This window comes from Amblyomma mixtum, chromosome 3, assembly GCF_055824585.1.
Source record: "Amblyomma mixtum isolate Tamu chromosome 3, ASM5582458v1, whole genome shotgun sequence".
NCBI classification, from domain to species: domain Eukaryota; kingdom Metazoa; phylum Arthropoda; class Arachnida; order Ixodida; family Ixodidae; genus Amblyomma; species Amblyomma mixtum.
Genome location: NC_143014.1, coordinates 374,466,273 through 374,482,792, shown reverse-complemented (window position 1 = coordinate 374,482,792; position 16,520 = coordinate 374,466,273). Strand labels below are relative to the sequence as shown.

General features: G+C 47.0%; 1 long non-coding RNA gene across 1 annotated transcript; it reads right to left on the bottom strand.

The window, feature by feature from the left end:
• Positions 1 to 5,073: 5,073 nt before the first annotated feature.
• Positions 5,074 to 6,768, bottom strand: LOC149356805 (uncharacterized). Its single transcript, XR_016289840.1, has 3 exons — positions 6,584 to 6,768; positions 6,088 to 6,142; positions 5,074 to 5,130 (listed from the first exon to the last, which is right to left on the bottom strand). It is a non-coding gene; the product is annotated as an uncharacterized LOC149356805 (long non-coding RNA).
• Between the last annotated feature and the right edge of the window lie 9,752 nt (positions 6,769 to 16,520).

Below are 16,520 nucleotides of genomic sequence, written 5' to 3'. Positions count from 1 at the left end.
GCGCTAACTGCATGAGGTGATGATTTGCAGCAATGAGCTGAGGGCTGCTGAACCACTGTCACTCAGGTTCTAGGTTTGTAGGTAACTTCGCCCATCGCCCAGTCATCTTGTTCCACTCCTTAAACCGGGAAAATCACCACTCGACATTTCAGCATACCGCCCAACTGCACTCTCCAGCAGTGTCGGGAGAATCATGGAAAGAATGTTGTTAACACATGCGGAATGGTACCTGGAGCGATACCAAATCTACCCTGGATTTATGTCTGGGTTTCGACGTGGCCGCTCTTACATCGACAATGTGGCTGACCTTGTAACATCCGTCCAGCACCAAAAAAAATTTGAAAAGATTGACCGTGGCGCTGTTCTTGGACATAAAGGGCGCCTACAACAACGTAACACAGGCCATTTTGGATGCATTAGAAACTGCTGAGATTTGAGGCCTCATGTTCAGTTGGATACGCAGCTATTTGGTCGAGAGGTCGTGTTTTGTTCAGACTCAAAACGGACCAATCTCTTTGCATCTAAATTCACGCGGAGTCCCACAGGGTGGAGTGCTGAGCCCAATACTTTTCATCCTTGCTCTCATCAGCCTGGTTGACTCATTGCCACAATCTCTTCAGATCTCTATATATGCCGATGATATCTGTATTTGGGCATCAAGCGTGACCCGTCCCTAAGCTCATGCGAGACTGCAAAAGGCGGCAACGATACTGACGTTATACCTTCGTCAGCAGGGCCTAAATATTTTGACAGAGAAATGTTCCCTCGTGGCATTCACACGAAAAAAAATGACAAGTTACCCCATATATATTAATGGCAACGCCATTCCCTACGAGAGAAGTCACCGCTTTGTTGGCACTATTATCGATAGGAACCTCTCGTGGAAGCCCCATCTCCACCTCATGCGAAAGAGACTGACAGCGATTGTTCATATTCTCTCCTTCCTCGGGGGAAAGCCCTGGGGCACATCTGTGCACTCGATGCTTCTACTATACCGTTCGCTGTCCCTGGGATATATGCGGCATACCTTTCCCATTTTAAGCAATATTAGAAAGACAAACATTCAGACACTTCAAAGTGTTCAAGCGCGAGCTCTACAAATCTGCCTTGGACTACCTAAATGTGCCTCAACAGCAGGCACAATTTTTGTCGCTGGGGGGGCATCCCGTTACTTCATACATTGCTGTTGAAACCATGAGAACACACATTCGGCACGTCACACGAGTTTCGAGTCATCTTGGAGCTCTTCCAATGCTCGGACCACATACTGCATTGGCAAAAGTAATTCAAGCTCATCGTGCCTATCTTCCTTCGCAGTTCACTCATGCTTCAAGACCATGCTCACCCATATGGAGTCTATGAAACTCGGGTACACCTCTATATTCCGGGAATTACTAAGAAATCTGGTGTATCATTGCCTGCTCTCAAACAAATGACACTGCATCATCTGCATTTTAACCATAAACACCGCATACATGTCTACCCAGATGGCTCAGTGACTTCAACAGGCTCTGCTGGGTCTGTGGTGATACCGGCCAGGTCTATTTTAATGAAGGTGAGGACTACCTATCTCACCTCTTCAACTGGTGACAATGCAAGCAACATGGCTGGCAAGTACTCCGGCATGCAGGCGCAATTGAAAAAAATCAACCCTCAAGCTAATTTTATCCCTTGCGCTGCCCACTCACTAAACCTGGTCGGGGCACACGCTGTAGACCCTTGTGTGCAAGCCATTAGTTTTTTTGGGTTTGTACAGCGTGTATACGTTTTCTTTGCTGCATCTACTCATCGCTGGGCTGTGCTCAAGACCCACCTGAAACAAAACGCGACAGCGGTAATCCCAAAGCAAGTCTCAGACACGCGGTGGTCAGCTCTAGCAGATGCAACGAGGGCTCTCGTGGCCGGCTCTAAAGAAATCATAGCCCCCTTGATGCAACTATCCGAAGGTCAAGATGAGAGAGGAGGAACGAAGCAAAGGCAAAGTGCTTGCTGAAGGCAACGACAACGTTGGAAACTGCATGATGGCCGAGTTTTTGGACAGGCAACATTTCGACGCCACCAGCAAGGCACTTCAAAGCCCAACGCTCTCATTGAATGCTGCTGTCAGCCTGATGAAATCATTGTGCGAAGGAAGCATCAAACAATGCTTCATACAAGGCAAGCACCCAGAGAAAACCAAAACAGTCGACACAACACGACAGCGCTGAATGTACAAGCACACCAGAGACGCAAGATCCTTCAGCTAAATTTCACTGTGAGACTTTCTTCGTCATGATCGACAACCTCCTGCATGCGCTCACAGCTCGCTTGAGTGCTTACACCGAAGTCTGCTCGCAATTTGCTGTTATTGCGGATCGAAAGAGCTTTTCCCCAGCACAGCGGCGGCCTAAGGCAATGGGCCTCGTCACAAAGTATCCTTCTGATCTGGCCGGCAAATTTCCCGATGAGCGTGAGCAGTTTAATTCATTTGCGAGCAACGAAGGCTGTCCTTCTGCGACAGACATGCTGAAACTTTTAATTCGAGAAAAGCTCGAAGGTTCCTTTCCGGATGTTCACGTTCCTATTAGACTTTTTTTGTGCTTGATGGTTACGAACTGCACAGGCGAACGATCATTCAGCAAGCTAGAACTCATCAAGAACAGGCTTTGATCAACGATGACTGACAGCCGCCTGAGCAATTTGTCGCTGCTAAGCGTGGAGACGGAGATTCTGAGGCGGGTCAATGTTGAACATCTGATCAACAAACTCTCCCTGCAAAAGGCCCGAAAACGCTTGTAGAACTTGTAGGATGTGGGTTAACATCCGTGCCTTTCCGCCCTCTCTGTATCTATCTATTGCCCATTACCCGAAAATAATGGCTCGTCAAAGTAGCCAACAGAAAAAGGTGTCGCGGGTACAAATGTGACTAGTTTTTATCACATCTGCTTGCGCTAGCGCACGCATGTGCGCCAGTCATGGGCACCAGCAGTCGGGAGCGTGCCCCTGTCGGATGCACGATAACACATTCGCCTTCTTACGTATAGAGTGCACTAAAAATAGCCGCGTTGCATCAAGCGGCACGAGAAAGGTAGAGATGCGGAACAGGCACAGAGGCGGCCATAGCCCTGGTTTTAAAAAGGGAAGGTCCGGGGCTCTTTCGCGGGGAGAGGACTACTGACGGCGGGAGTGCTTGCCCGATTGCGTCATACATAAGTGTATGCTCGGGCGCTTATGCCCAATTTCTTTATGCCTATTCGAACGGGTTACCATTGCCTAGCCTAGGCGCTTCATTTTTCAAACTCGCACAGGCGCGGGCAGGCGTTTATGTTGTGCTTTGTTTTACGTTGCCATAATAAAGCCACCTTTTTTGTTGAACCTGCGTTGTTTGTCGGATCATTCGCCATTCCCGAACCCCTTTGGATCGAAAGGCATGGATTCCAGCATTTAATAAAGACAATAGTTCACTGTTCTCTGTAGCTGCATCCACAATTCACTTCGGCAAGCCCAGCAATGATACGTATTTTGCAAGAAGAGTGTGTTTTCAGCATGGTTTAAGCGAACATGCTGCCAACATGCATACACAATTCACTGAAAGTTTGGTAGGAGCTGTGGAAAATTGAAGGGAGTATAGGCTGCACCTCTCAATTATTACATTTTATAGCACCTCGGAAATGTAATTAGGCAGCACTGTGCAGTGTAGTAGTGCAGGTGTCTGATAACACAAGGTCACTGAAGCAGCCACAACCAAGCAACACTGCTGAACGCGCCGCTCTGCTGCCAAGTTTCGCTTCACACGATGTACTAGTGGCAGTGGCAGTGGCAACGGTAGGCAATCGCCGTTATCATTGTGCAGTACATCGCGACGAATGTCACTTCATGCGGTTACACTTCAGGTAAGATCAAATGCGCTTTTTCTGCCGACATACAACATTTTCTTTTTAATTGTTTACATGTTTTCAATGTGTTATGTGCCATTAGTGAGACTTTAGCCCAGAAATTTGCTCAAACAAGATTTTTTTGTTTTTATATCGCTTTCCCTTGTTTGATGAGAACATTATAAATAGAGGATCTCATGTTACTTAGCCCAGCCACATACCGCATTAACATTTCTTTCTTATTCGGGCCAGTGTTTGACTCGATAACACAGGTCATAAACGCAAGCAGGGCCGCAGGAAAAGAAAAAAAAAGATTGTCACTTCTGAAGGCACCCATCAGTTGTAAAAGTGCTCATACTGAACAAGGGTCATGCCTGTGGAACAAGGGTCCTCAAGTTGCTGCGGAACCCTGTGTCCCGACTTCACACCTTCCTACCTAACATGGACAAAAATACCCAAATGCTATTTGTAACAACTGGATGAACAGTGAAATATCCTGCTATCAGTAGCCATACTATTAATCAGCCCCAAAATAAAGTGGGCAAAGGGAAGAGGGCAGAGAAAGGAGTCTGATCTCGGGATCCAAAAAAGTACTCCAAGGAGCCCATTTTCAAAACCCCCGCTTTGAAAGGAATCCCCAGTCTAGCTTGTTTATATGGCACACTGTATGCTTGGTTTGGTTTATGGGGTTTAACGTCCCAAAGCGAGTACGGCTATGAGAGACGCCGTAGTGAAGAGCTCCGGAAATTTCGACCACCTGGGGTTCTTTAACGTGCACTGACATCGCACAGTACACGGGCCTGTAGAATTTCTCCTCCAAAGAAATTCTAGCCGCCGCGGCCGGGATCGAACCCGCGTCTTTCGGGTCAGCAGCCGAGCACCATAACCGCTGAGCCACCGCGGCGGCACACTGTATGCTTATGAATCCAGTGCAGATTTGCACAGGCCTAAATCTTCCATTCATTGTTAACCTGGCAAGGAACTGCACACGCACATTGGTGTTTCCCCAACTTGTCTCTCTGCAAATCATGTAGCCGAAAGTGCTCAGAATAACTTTTCAAACAACAGCGTACCGTAAAATGCAGAGGTGCCAAAATACACACTCCACAATAAAAGTTAATACATTGCGGGCATGCTTTCAAAAATTCAAACTTTTTAAAACTTAACCAGGAGCACACTCTGAACCTGTGGAAACAGCGAAAGTATGCATTACGCCATACCAGTCTCAGCTCACTGTGGTAATGAGGTCAAGGTAGAATCCAGCTGGTGGAAGGATCTGCAAATAAAATCTGCGCACGTTGCAGATCAGAGTAATGCTACAAACACGGCCAGTTTGCACAGATAAATTCAACAAACTCACTCCCAGAATTGAGTAAAGCAAGTGAGGGCTCCTGCTGCAGGAGAAAAACAATGTAACGACATTGGTAGCTGCTGGTTGATACACACACGAATTAATTGTTTCGTAAATGCACTAGATGTGCATTTCCAGAACGATTAATTACAACAAACGAAACAATGTAGTGGATTCACTGATACAGTAAGTGCTGCACATGCTGCTTGCATGGAACTGCCTGGAAAGTGGTTATAGCAGCTGCTGCCTTGTCCCTTGACAGCCACATGAAGTCCACACAGTGGCCGCTAGCTCTCCTCCAAAAGACATGCTGGCTCAGCGTCATCTTTGGTTTGTCTGAATACCCTCTCAGTGCCCTTGGCAGCGGCTTAAAGGCACGCACTGCCTGTTACTTATGACTGCATTAATTTTTTTCTGGAAATATTTCCCATAGCTTCCAATGCATTCGAGCACACAGAACAAGTGTTGGGAAACTATGGTAGGGACAGGCATCCCAAATGTTTAAACAAACGCAAAGAATTATACCAATGCAGTTATTTCGGTTGTAAAACGATAAATATTTCCATGGGCATCGACCTAGTGCTAGCTGAAGGCTAATGAAGTCACGTATTCCTTGTGGCATCCGTCGCCTTACACATGAGTTACTTGGCAGTGACGGGCCTCAGCGGATAAGCACAATGAATGCATTGCTTCAGTCTCATGCTGTACAGAAGGTTCGTGGCACTCCGAGGTACGCCAGTTTTTTTTTCACACTGACAGCGCATATTTAAACTTAGGCTCCCCGCTGGCCAGCAACCCCTTCTTTCGCTCTTCGGAAGTATCACAACGCGTGAAAAAGGAAGGAAAACATACAACTGGTCCCCACAGGTAAACGCCACCTACCTGTCGGGAATCCCGACGCTTTGATAGCGCAAGTCACGTACCCCATCTGCTGAAGCTGCGAGGAAGGCAGTAAAATCCCACAGTCCAGCGCGTTTACGCTGGCACACACAGAAATAACAGCTGCGGCCAAATTGTACAGAGGCCATGAGCGAAGGAGATGAATCTTAAAAAGACAAACCTTCGTTAGAGGCAACCGACATATCGATAGGTGCACAGTAGCAAACAAGCAACAGTCCTTTCAAGCGCGAAAAATCGACCTCATCGACGCCACTCCGCGGTCTCCTCGCGCGCCTTCACCCGCACGATGTCGCGAAATTTACATCAGAAGACGCTGCATTAATAATCGAGAACGTCGCACACTTGCGCAGTCGTGCGGCAGCTCTTTCAACAAGCCACAAGGCGGTGACAGAGCGACGACGAACACTTTTTATCTAGTTGGCGGGCAAGTACGAAACAACATCGCGCGTGCACAATGAATTATTTTGACAGCACTCACCTCAGTCTGGAAAAGGTTGAAGGTAGGACTGCCTAAACCATGAACTGAGAGCAAAATTCACCGAGCTCGCATATACCAAAACAGCAGCGGGCCGATTCACGAGAGAGAAACGAAAGCGCAGATAGCGCAACGAGGCGCTGGAGCATACACGAGTTCGCCCGTTCTCTGAAACGCGCGCCATCCTTGGCCTCGGCATAATTTTAGGCGTCTGGGTATGAGAGTTACATGCCGCAAAAACAGAAAACCGAAAAACCCTCCAGCGTCGCATCCGCCAACCGTCCTCCTTTCCACCTACTCTCTGGGCGCGCATGCGCAGTTCTGCGGAGTTTGTTCTCTCGATGTTCAGGTGTTTCCGGCTTCACAAAATGTCACGTGACGGCCTCTCCTCTAAATTTTCCTTTTACAAAGTCGGGGGCGTTGGCGTGTTTTTCGCGGATTACATTTTCTTCAAAATCCAGCTTCGTCGTCCGCTTACGGTAAGTCTACATGTTTATATTTTATTCATTTGGTCTCCTAAACCACTCTAAGCAGAGCTGTGTGTGCAGAACAGATTATGTGCGCAGTGACAAACGTCCTATCTTCGTTTCTAAGGCGGAAGCCATCGGGTTCTCGACTAATGCCGCTTATCTCTGTGCCGCTGTCGTTACTAACGCGCGGAAAGGCAGTCTGTGCGATGCCCTTGATGATAAGCCGCTCCTCGCGAGCTGTCTACTAGATTTTTCGTGTTACAAGGTAGATGCGCGGCCAGAAATGTCGTTTAGCCTGTGAATGACGGCTGAAATGGAACTGTGCGTTAGTTAGCGCCGTGTCAGCTTTGCACCTCCTAAAATGTACTTACATCATACACTCTCGTTCTGTGGTGGATTACATTTATTTTCTAATCGTTGTGTTATCGCCTGTCTGAACCATGGAGTGCTGTTCTTTTTTAGGTGTGCATTGCTTGCTATGTATGGTCGCTCGCTCGGTGCGCGTCGTGGACGCCGACGTTTCCCGGCGCGAATGGCCGGCGTGCTCAAACACCGCGAAGAACCCACGAGCTCCATCCCTTTTCCCCTTCGTTGCACACGTACGGATTCGTCCATGTCTGTCATCAGAGCCGTTGGCCGCCGCCTCTGGCCTGCGCGGGCACTTCATTTTGAAAGCTGGGTAAAGGTCGGCTCGACAAGAGGTGGCTTCCATCTCGTTCCGAGTGGTTCGTTCATGAATCGCGCTCCCGCGCGCAAAGATTTCTCGAATACCATTTGTTCGAGAGGCAAATTATGTGTTTCTGATTTCAGACTGCTACGTTACGAAAGCGCCGATGTAACTCGCCGCTTGTTTGCGCCTAAAATTAAATTAAGCTCTCGTGTTACTATAGCTGCGCCTGTTGAAGGCGCTAATTGTTTCATTGAAATACTTCCTACTTTGAGCGCGTTCAATGCTTTCGCTGATTTTTCTAGCAGCGTTGGGTTAGGCTACCTCGATGCAAGAAACACACCTCTTTACTGCGCTGTTGGGGCTGCACTTGAAGGAAAAACTAAGTAAATTTCAGACGGTATTTTATCGTGACTGTAATTTGTTGTCTAAACCTCGCGACTGCTTTTGAAACGGCGCAGCTGCAGCTTCTGTGTCCTGTATGAAATTTCTGAATAATGAGCGCGGCGTGGAAGCGCTGCAACCTGATTGTTTCTAAGAGCGCGCGCAGATGTATGAGTGTGGTCCTGGGTTCGAACCCCGGACCAGGACGAATTTTTCTTTAACTACGAAGTTTCTGAGAAAGCTGTATAGCTTTCCTTTGTAGCCGTATGGCTGCGCTCAGGTGGATGCCAATGAGTGATTACTCCCTTATTACAAATCTACTACACCTTGGGGGAATCCCCTAAACATTTGACCAACACAATTCACTCTCGTCCTACCATAAGCTTGCCGTCCTGGTTAGCTCAATTGGTAGAGCGACTGCTCCGGTGAAGCGGTGGTCCTGGGTTCGAACCCCGGACCAGGACGAATTTCTCTTTAACTACGAAGTTTCTGAGAAAGCTGTATAGCTTTCTAGCGATACAGCTGTAAAGCTGTATAGCTTTCCTTTGTAGCCGTATGGCTGCGCTCGGGTGGATGCCAATGAGTAATTACTCCCTTATTATGTATGCGTATGCTGTTCCGTCTTTGTGCTTCAAGTTATAGGCGCAAATCTGTGGTGAACTGGTTGCTTTTGCCTGCTGGTTTTGTATAGCTTGTGCCCGTTTGTGTATCGGCTTACGTACACCCGGCTAAATATTTATCTGGCTCTCGTGTTGCATCGCTAAAACCACCTTGTAAAAATGTGCCTTTTGGTTACACTGCTGGCATATTCATGTTGTAATTTGACATGTGAGATGGCATTTCATAGTTTCTTTTTGTTAATATAATGTTTGAGCGGAGTACTTGCGTGTTTAGATCAAAGTTCTCAGAAATATTCATCGTCTGCCACTACGAAGAGCCGAAACAAGCGGAATACGAAGCAATGGTTCTGGTGGCGCATTTGCACTTACTCTGGGTAAACGACTTGTCCGCCATGAAAGGGGTGGTAGTTTACCCAGAGGATGAGGCCATATGGACCAGATCCATTGCTGCGTATGCCGCTTGTTTCACCGGTTCGTAGTGGCAGACGAATATTTCTGATGACGTTGATCTAAACACGCAAGTACTGCGCTCAAGCATTATATGAACAAAAAGGAACCACGAAATAACATTTCACTGCTCAAATTACAGCATGAATATGCCAGCAGTGTAGCCGAAAGGCACCTTTTTTGCAAGGTGCATTTAGCGATGCAACACCCGAGCCAGTTAAAAATTTGGCCGCGTGAACCAGGCTTCACGCAGGGTATTTTGAAGCGCTTCTTCTATAGCGGTTATAAGAATAAATGCTGCAATATTCTGCTTTTTGGATCCCTGTGTAAGGTGCACTGAATCTGTATTTTATGGAGGTGGCATTCTTAACAGCTCCTTGCGAGTCAATGCAGATATGTGGCACAATTGTTTGAAGTCTTCTGTTACAAATAATGTAAAAGGACTGCCATAAAGAGATCAGTATTGGCTTATACAGTATTGCCATACAGAAATCAGTATCAGTACTGGATTCAGAGTAGAGTGCTCCAGGGATTATGGGTCTTTGTTACAATATTTTATGAAGACACTTATAATCTGTCGTGTATTTACTGAAATGATTTCGCCGGCATGATAGCTCAGTGGCTATCATGTTCGTCTGGCGACCTGAAAGATGCAGGTTCTATTCCGGCCTAGGCGCTCGCATTTTAATAGAGGCAAAATGCTAAAGGCCTGTGTACTCTGCATAGGTGGCCGAAATCATTCCGCAGCCTTTCACTTCAGCGTCTCGTAGCCTGTGTCGCCTTGGGTCTTTGAACCCCATAAAACCAAACCAAAAGATCAAGATTGTCTTTCTAGAATGGCATAGCCAGGATATGCCTTGCATTGTAAAGCACATGTGTAGAGATGGAATGGGAATTTTTTTTCAGTTCCTCTTATGTTATTTTTTTCCTTTGTGCTGTACAGGTGAACATGCCCGGATGATTGACTGCATACAACAGGCCGCAAAAATGGAGGAAACTATCCGGACTGTTACTTTCAACATTTATGTTACTGTGGTGCATTCTTATGGTGCATGTATTGCATATTCCCTGCCTGGATAGCTTGGAAATAAACTAAATTTGTAAGTATATTGATTGTGTCATTTGTGAACTCTGTCTGGTGACCTTTTTCAACGGTTGTAGACTGTCTATAGGCAGTTTATAGATAATGGTCTACTAATAGTTTAGTAGACAGAGGTCTATAGACTCTCTATAGACAAAGGTCTATATAGCACTCCCAGACCTCACACCTATGGAATGTCTATAGACAGTCTATAGACATATGTCTACTGGACCAGTAGACTTTTGTGTGTAGACTGTCTATAGACAGTAATCTACAGGAAGTATATGTCCGTAAGTCTATAGGTCGTCTATAGTCCGTCTATAGACGTGTCTTTAGACGGTCTATAGACAACTCTATAGGAAATGCATGAACATAAGTCTATAGATCGTCTATAGACTGTCTCTAGACTTGTGTCTGTAGACTTCCTATAGACCTATAGACTTCCAGTAGACATTTGTCTATAGACTGTCTATATACAAGTCTACTAAAAGTGTATGGCCATAGGTCTATAGACTGTATATAGACCAGTCTAAAGGATTTGTCTATATAAAGTCTATAGACTTCATAGACAAGTCTATGAAAGTCTATGGACTGCCTATAGAAATTTTTATAAGGAGGAAGTTAGGTTCGCGGGCCTCACTGCAGCAAAGCTGCACCGGGCGCTAGCCAAGATACGTTAAAAAATAAGAACGACAATTAAATCGGCAAGCGTTCACATCGTTCTCGAATTAAATGTATAACGGGACGCGTGCCCTTACTTCTCTATAACTCCAAGTAATTTGATGACAGCGCCGGCTATTTCTGGCTGCAAGATTGGTAAGTCTCTGGTACGAAATTGCGCCAATTCTGCCAAGTCCGCTGCGGGTTGATAGCACTGTAAAAAGGCGGTATACTAAGAGAGCAATCGCCTGACAATTAAAGTTCCCGTGAGAAGACCCGCGGCAGTGTCCTCCTCGCCGAAACCAGATACGGGGTCAGATAACAAGACATTGGAGGGCCGTTTCACAGTCGCTCTGTGAACACATCGATAAGGGTCGACGTGGCAACTACATGAGGGTCGATTTAAAGTTCAAGCAAAGCATCTCTGCAGGGACGGGACGTGTACCAGATGTCCTTGCTGTATTTTGCCTGAGATTATATACCGAGGCAAGACATGTGGAGGGAACTTCAACCATATGGTTGACAATTGCATCAATTACTCAAGCCATTGTTATATTCTATTTACTGAAAGATTTTTTTTGAAAAATGGCCTTTTAGATATTGCTTTTAGGTAAATATTCTGGTGCCCAAATATAAAACACGCCGAAAACCGTCTAATTCAGAAGTATTTATTTTGATGTGTGCTGTTTGTTGCGCGCGGCATGCGAAGAAATCCCTCGTGACCATTGTCTTGTTGTTTTTTCATTGTTTTTTTCCGCACTGAACGCGGTCAAGTCACAGGTGACATTCAACACTGCCGCCAGCGCTTACTTCATTGCAAATCCGAACTTCTGGTGATCCGGGGGGCTAGCAAACGCGATACCAACGCAGGAGACATTCACGTACTGGTAAATGAGACTCCGGTAGCCAGAGTTGACAAAATCAGGGTCCTATGACTTATAATACAGGACAATAGAAAGAACACAGAGACAATAAACAGGCTTAAGTCCACAATTAACATGACAACCAGGCTCATAAGGCGAATAGCTAACAAAAGACGGGGAGTCAAAGAGAAAGATCTCTGCCGAATGGTTCAGGCTTTCGTGATAAGCAGAATAGTTTACGCCGTTCCCTACCTCAAGCTGGGGCTGGCGGAACAGAACAAAATAGATGGGATCATAAGGCAGGCATATAAAGCAGCATTGGGGCTGCCCCACTGCACTCCTACGGAAAGACTTCTTAAACTGGGGATCTACAACACCACCACGGAACTATGCGAGGCACATATATTTGCGCAATTAAGGAGGCTTGCAACCTTACCCCCGGGGAGAAAGATCCTGAGCAACCTAGGATTACATGATAGAATTCCGGAAAGAAATGCGCAGGCAAAATTACAGACCAAAGTTAGAAAATCACTCACTATTAAACCACTTCCAAAAAACATGCACCCTGCTTTTCACGAAGGCAGGAGGAGAGCCAGAGCAAAGGCCCTTGAAGCCAAGCTCGAAGGCTCGGAATACACAACCTATGTAGACGCGGTCGAATACGAAGGAGGCGACTCCTTTGTGGTCGTGGCCGTGAACGACTCGGGTGAAACATTAACGGCCGGTTCGGTCAAAACAAAAAACTCAGGGACAGCGGAGGAGGCGGCTATCGCCATGGCAATGGCCAGCACAAAAGCAGTCACCATAATTAGCGACTCCAAGGTGGCTATCAAAAATTTTGCGCGGGGTATGATCTCCCAGGAGGCAGAACGAATATTAAGGCATAAAGACTGGGACCAAAGAGAGGTGGAACTAATATGGGTGCCGGCACACTCGGGGAACAGGGGAAACGAGTTGGCTCACAGTATAGCTCGAGGTTATGTCAGCCGAGCAGTGAGCCGGGTTGAGTCCCCAAATTTCACGAGAGATGCATTCATATCATTTCACGAATACACCAATCAGTTTAAACTGGAAAGGAGGATCTATCCGCCACCAGACAAAAAGCTCGACAAAAGCCAGGAGGTAACGTGGCGTCGGCTCCAGACGCGAGCCTTTTTTAGCCCGTCGAGACTAGCACACATGTATCCAACACAATACAACGCTACTTGCAAACAATGCGGCGAGATAGCCGGATATGACCACATTTTATGGAGCTGCAAAAAGGCGCCGCCACCGGCGGACCTACTACCAGTCCCTTCTCTAGAGCGGTGGGAGGCTATACTGGCCAGCTCAGACCCGTTGACGCAAGTCCGGGCCACTGAGTGGGCTCACGAGGTCGCCAAGAGCCATGGGCTCGAAGCCACCTAGTATAATGCCCACTATGGCTCAGTGCTGACAATAAACGTTTTCCAATTCAAATCAATTCATTGTTTTTCCCCCTCACTTCCGCGGCATCATCGAACGCGGCTACGTTCAGGAATTCTGCGTTTGAGAGCTCTGCTGTCGTGACACGCGAACGCATGTTCGCGGGCGTTCTTTTCACATTTCACGTACTTTATTTTAACGCAAGCTAAACTGACCTAGAGCACACAGCAAGAAAAATAAATAAGGCTTTTATTCGTATAACATACACAAAGTGAAGAATTAGACGTGTGTTTTTGGCACGCTCTATGTTTTAGCACCAGCATTCTCGACGGAAACGCTGCAGCTAAAAACTTTTCAATTTTCGATTATTCAGTTGAAGGAACTACAAAAACACTTTAGTAGCAAGATAAAATTGGCTGTAGTTGCCTCCACCTATCTTGCTTCGCGATATTTTTAACCTTTGTCTAAAAATAGGTGGCTCGCTTAGTATAGCGATGTTCACGGACGCCACCGCTCAACGATGGGTTGAACTAAAGCCCCTCAAACTTGGTAAAGTAGCGACATATCGCCTGCCCTCCTCTGCTTCCTCACCTCGTTTTGATGCAGAAACGTCTATTCATGCATCAAAAATGGCGTGCCACGCATGCCTGGGGAGGTGACGTTTAGGCACACGACGGCCGCACGCAGCGTGGGAGAGAATAGAGGACGGAAGGGGGACTGCGGGGCGCAATTATTCAAAAGTTGGCATTACTTTACGAAGTTTGAGGGGCTTCAGGTTGAACGTGTACGCAAAAGATGCACCTGGGGCCGTATTTCACAAGCTGACCATCTTAAGATGACCATTTCACGTCCGTCTGGTCCTCCGTTATTAAGGCGGAAGCCTTTAATGTCTCATCGTTGTAAGCAGCAGTTGTCGACAGAAAATGTCACGCTTTTCAATTGGTGGAAACGGTCGTGACGTCACAGTGCGCGAATTTCAAACGGGGCCAATTGTACTTTGGCTAGTAGCCATGCAACCAATTGAAGGGATCGTATAGTGATGCTCCAAGTAAGTGGGACTGAGCTTAGTTCATTGCTTAATTACCCAATTAGCCTAATTAGCCAGGCCATATAAATAAATAAAACCGATAAAGAAATTGGTCGAGCTCAGGAATCGAACCCCGGTCTTCGGCGTGAGAGACGAGCATGCTATCCACTCCGCCATGCCAGCTCGATGGTTTGGAATGAACAAAGGCGCGTCTAGTGAATACGGTGTCTTCACTCACTCTCATCCTCCTCCATTCCCTTCCGGCGAGGTTTAGGTGTCCACCGACAAATGAGAGACATACATTTCCTTTCCTCAAAAACCAATTTACCGACGAGCGAGGCGTAGAACCGAATGGGCGATGGCGTTCTATGGACTCCTTGGCAGCGTTGCAAGACGCTGTCGCGTTCCACTCTTAGGGGCGAAGCTTAACATCTTAACCACACATCAGTGACCACACTTTAGGTCAAAAAAGTGCCCCCCTGAATTTTGTGACACAGTTACTGCGTAATTTTCTTTCCTCAAATACAATTTTCATTTTCTTCATTACGGCTCCTCTTTATCTATCTTCTGTCACTCCCACTTCGTCCCTTCCTCTACGGTGCGGTTCAGGTGTCCACCGAGATGACAGAGAATCACTGCGCCATTTCCTTTCCTCAAAAAGCGTTGCGTTCAAAGGGCAAGGCATCGCGCCGAACGGGTGGTGGCGTTCCGTGGACTCCCTGGCAGCGCTACAACGCGCTGTCGCGTTCCACTCCTAAAGGCGAAGCTTAAGCGTCATTAATTATCAGTTAATTAGTATTCAGGCATTAATCAGTAATTAACTATTAATTATTGATTTGTCATCACTTAGTAATTAGTACTCAATTACATGTGACGCCACCAGTGCCACAGAAACAGCGAAGGTGGTGCGGAAAACGCTTCCGCCTCTACCCACTTTAGACAGTCAAAGTGCCCCCTAAATTTTTTTCAACTCAGATATACCAGCGGCTTTCAAGCGTCTGTGGAAAGCTACCCGGCCTTTGGGTAGAAGCGACCGGACCTCAGCGTTGACTGCACATCGCAGTCATGCCAGCGGGCAGGTACGCTCGCCTGGACACAGCTCACACAGCTAGCAGCGATGTAGCTCACCAGTGGCTGCATATAGCAGCCAATGCCAGCCAGTGGTGAGTTCCGGTTGTCAACCACCCAATGGCAGGGTCATTTTCTACAGACGCTTCAAATACGCGGGTATATCTGAGTGACCAATGACAGAGGACGAGACAGACGACAAATGGCCATTTTAGAACGTGCGGCTTATGCAATACGACCCAACCAACGCCGCCGGCTACAGCTTCCGTGAGACGACGCTTCCTAAGAAAGGTTGGCCTGCGATGGGACGTTGCAGACGACTATCGCAAGTGGACTCAAGATAATCGCTTTATCGCGAACTTTTGCCGCTTTTTAAGCGAGGCTTGTTTGCACTTCTTTTTATAACTTTCTTTCTGTTTTTCATTATGCCTAATGGCAAACAGCTCGAATAAAAAAAAAAGAAAAACTAACCAACATTGGTGGCGCCACTGTTGTCACCTGGAAAGTGACTTATTGAGTCGTGGTGGAATTTGGTGAACACAACCTAACCAAAAATTAGTTTACGGCTTTTTACCCGTTTTCCGATTGCTTCTTTGGTCTGTTTGTGTATCCGCCACGCTTGTGAAGAGGAAGCCATTAGTTGGAACAAGTCCACTCATTGAAGGAAGAAGAAGATGACCTCGGCGTTTCGAACGTGACTCTGCGAACGTTCACTGCAGGGCAGTCGTCGAGGAGCTCCCGGGCACCAGCGAAGAAGTACGAAGACGCAAGAAGTAGTACGCCTGCGCCTGTTTTGGTGAGTAAACCAACTCTGTATCGCTATTCCGAGTATAAACGTTTGAGAACGATAGCTAGAGAAGCTTCCAGATTCATTCATTTCCGTAATAGCATTGCCTAGGCAACATAGCAAGGGCAACACGTTTGTTGAAGTTCTCTGCGGTAGCATGCCTGCATATGTAGCGTTTTTTAGACGCCTGCTGTGAACAGCCTATTGCAGGTGCCGCACGATCCACTGGCGGCGTGCTGCTCTCTCAGCAGCAGGAACGTGTTCCGCCCTTCGCGGTCATGGAGGCTAAAGCCGTATTAGCTCCATTACGAGAAAAGCCGTCAGCGTGTGTTAGGTTGTGTACTCGCAGATGGTAAAGAAAATCGCAGCGACGGGAACAAAAAGGGTAACGGCATCAAGAGGCCGTAGGACGCGCACAGCAAGCCGACCGCCGCAATTTCGGACGGATGTAAATTTCATTCG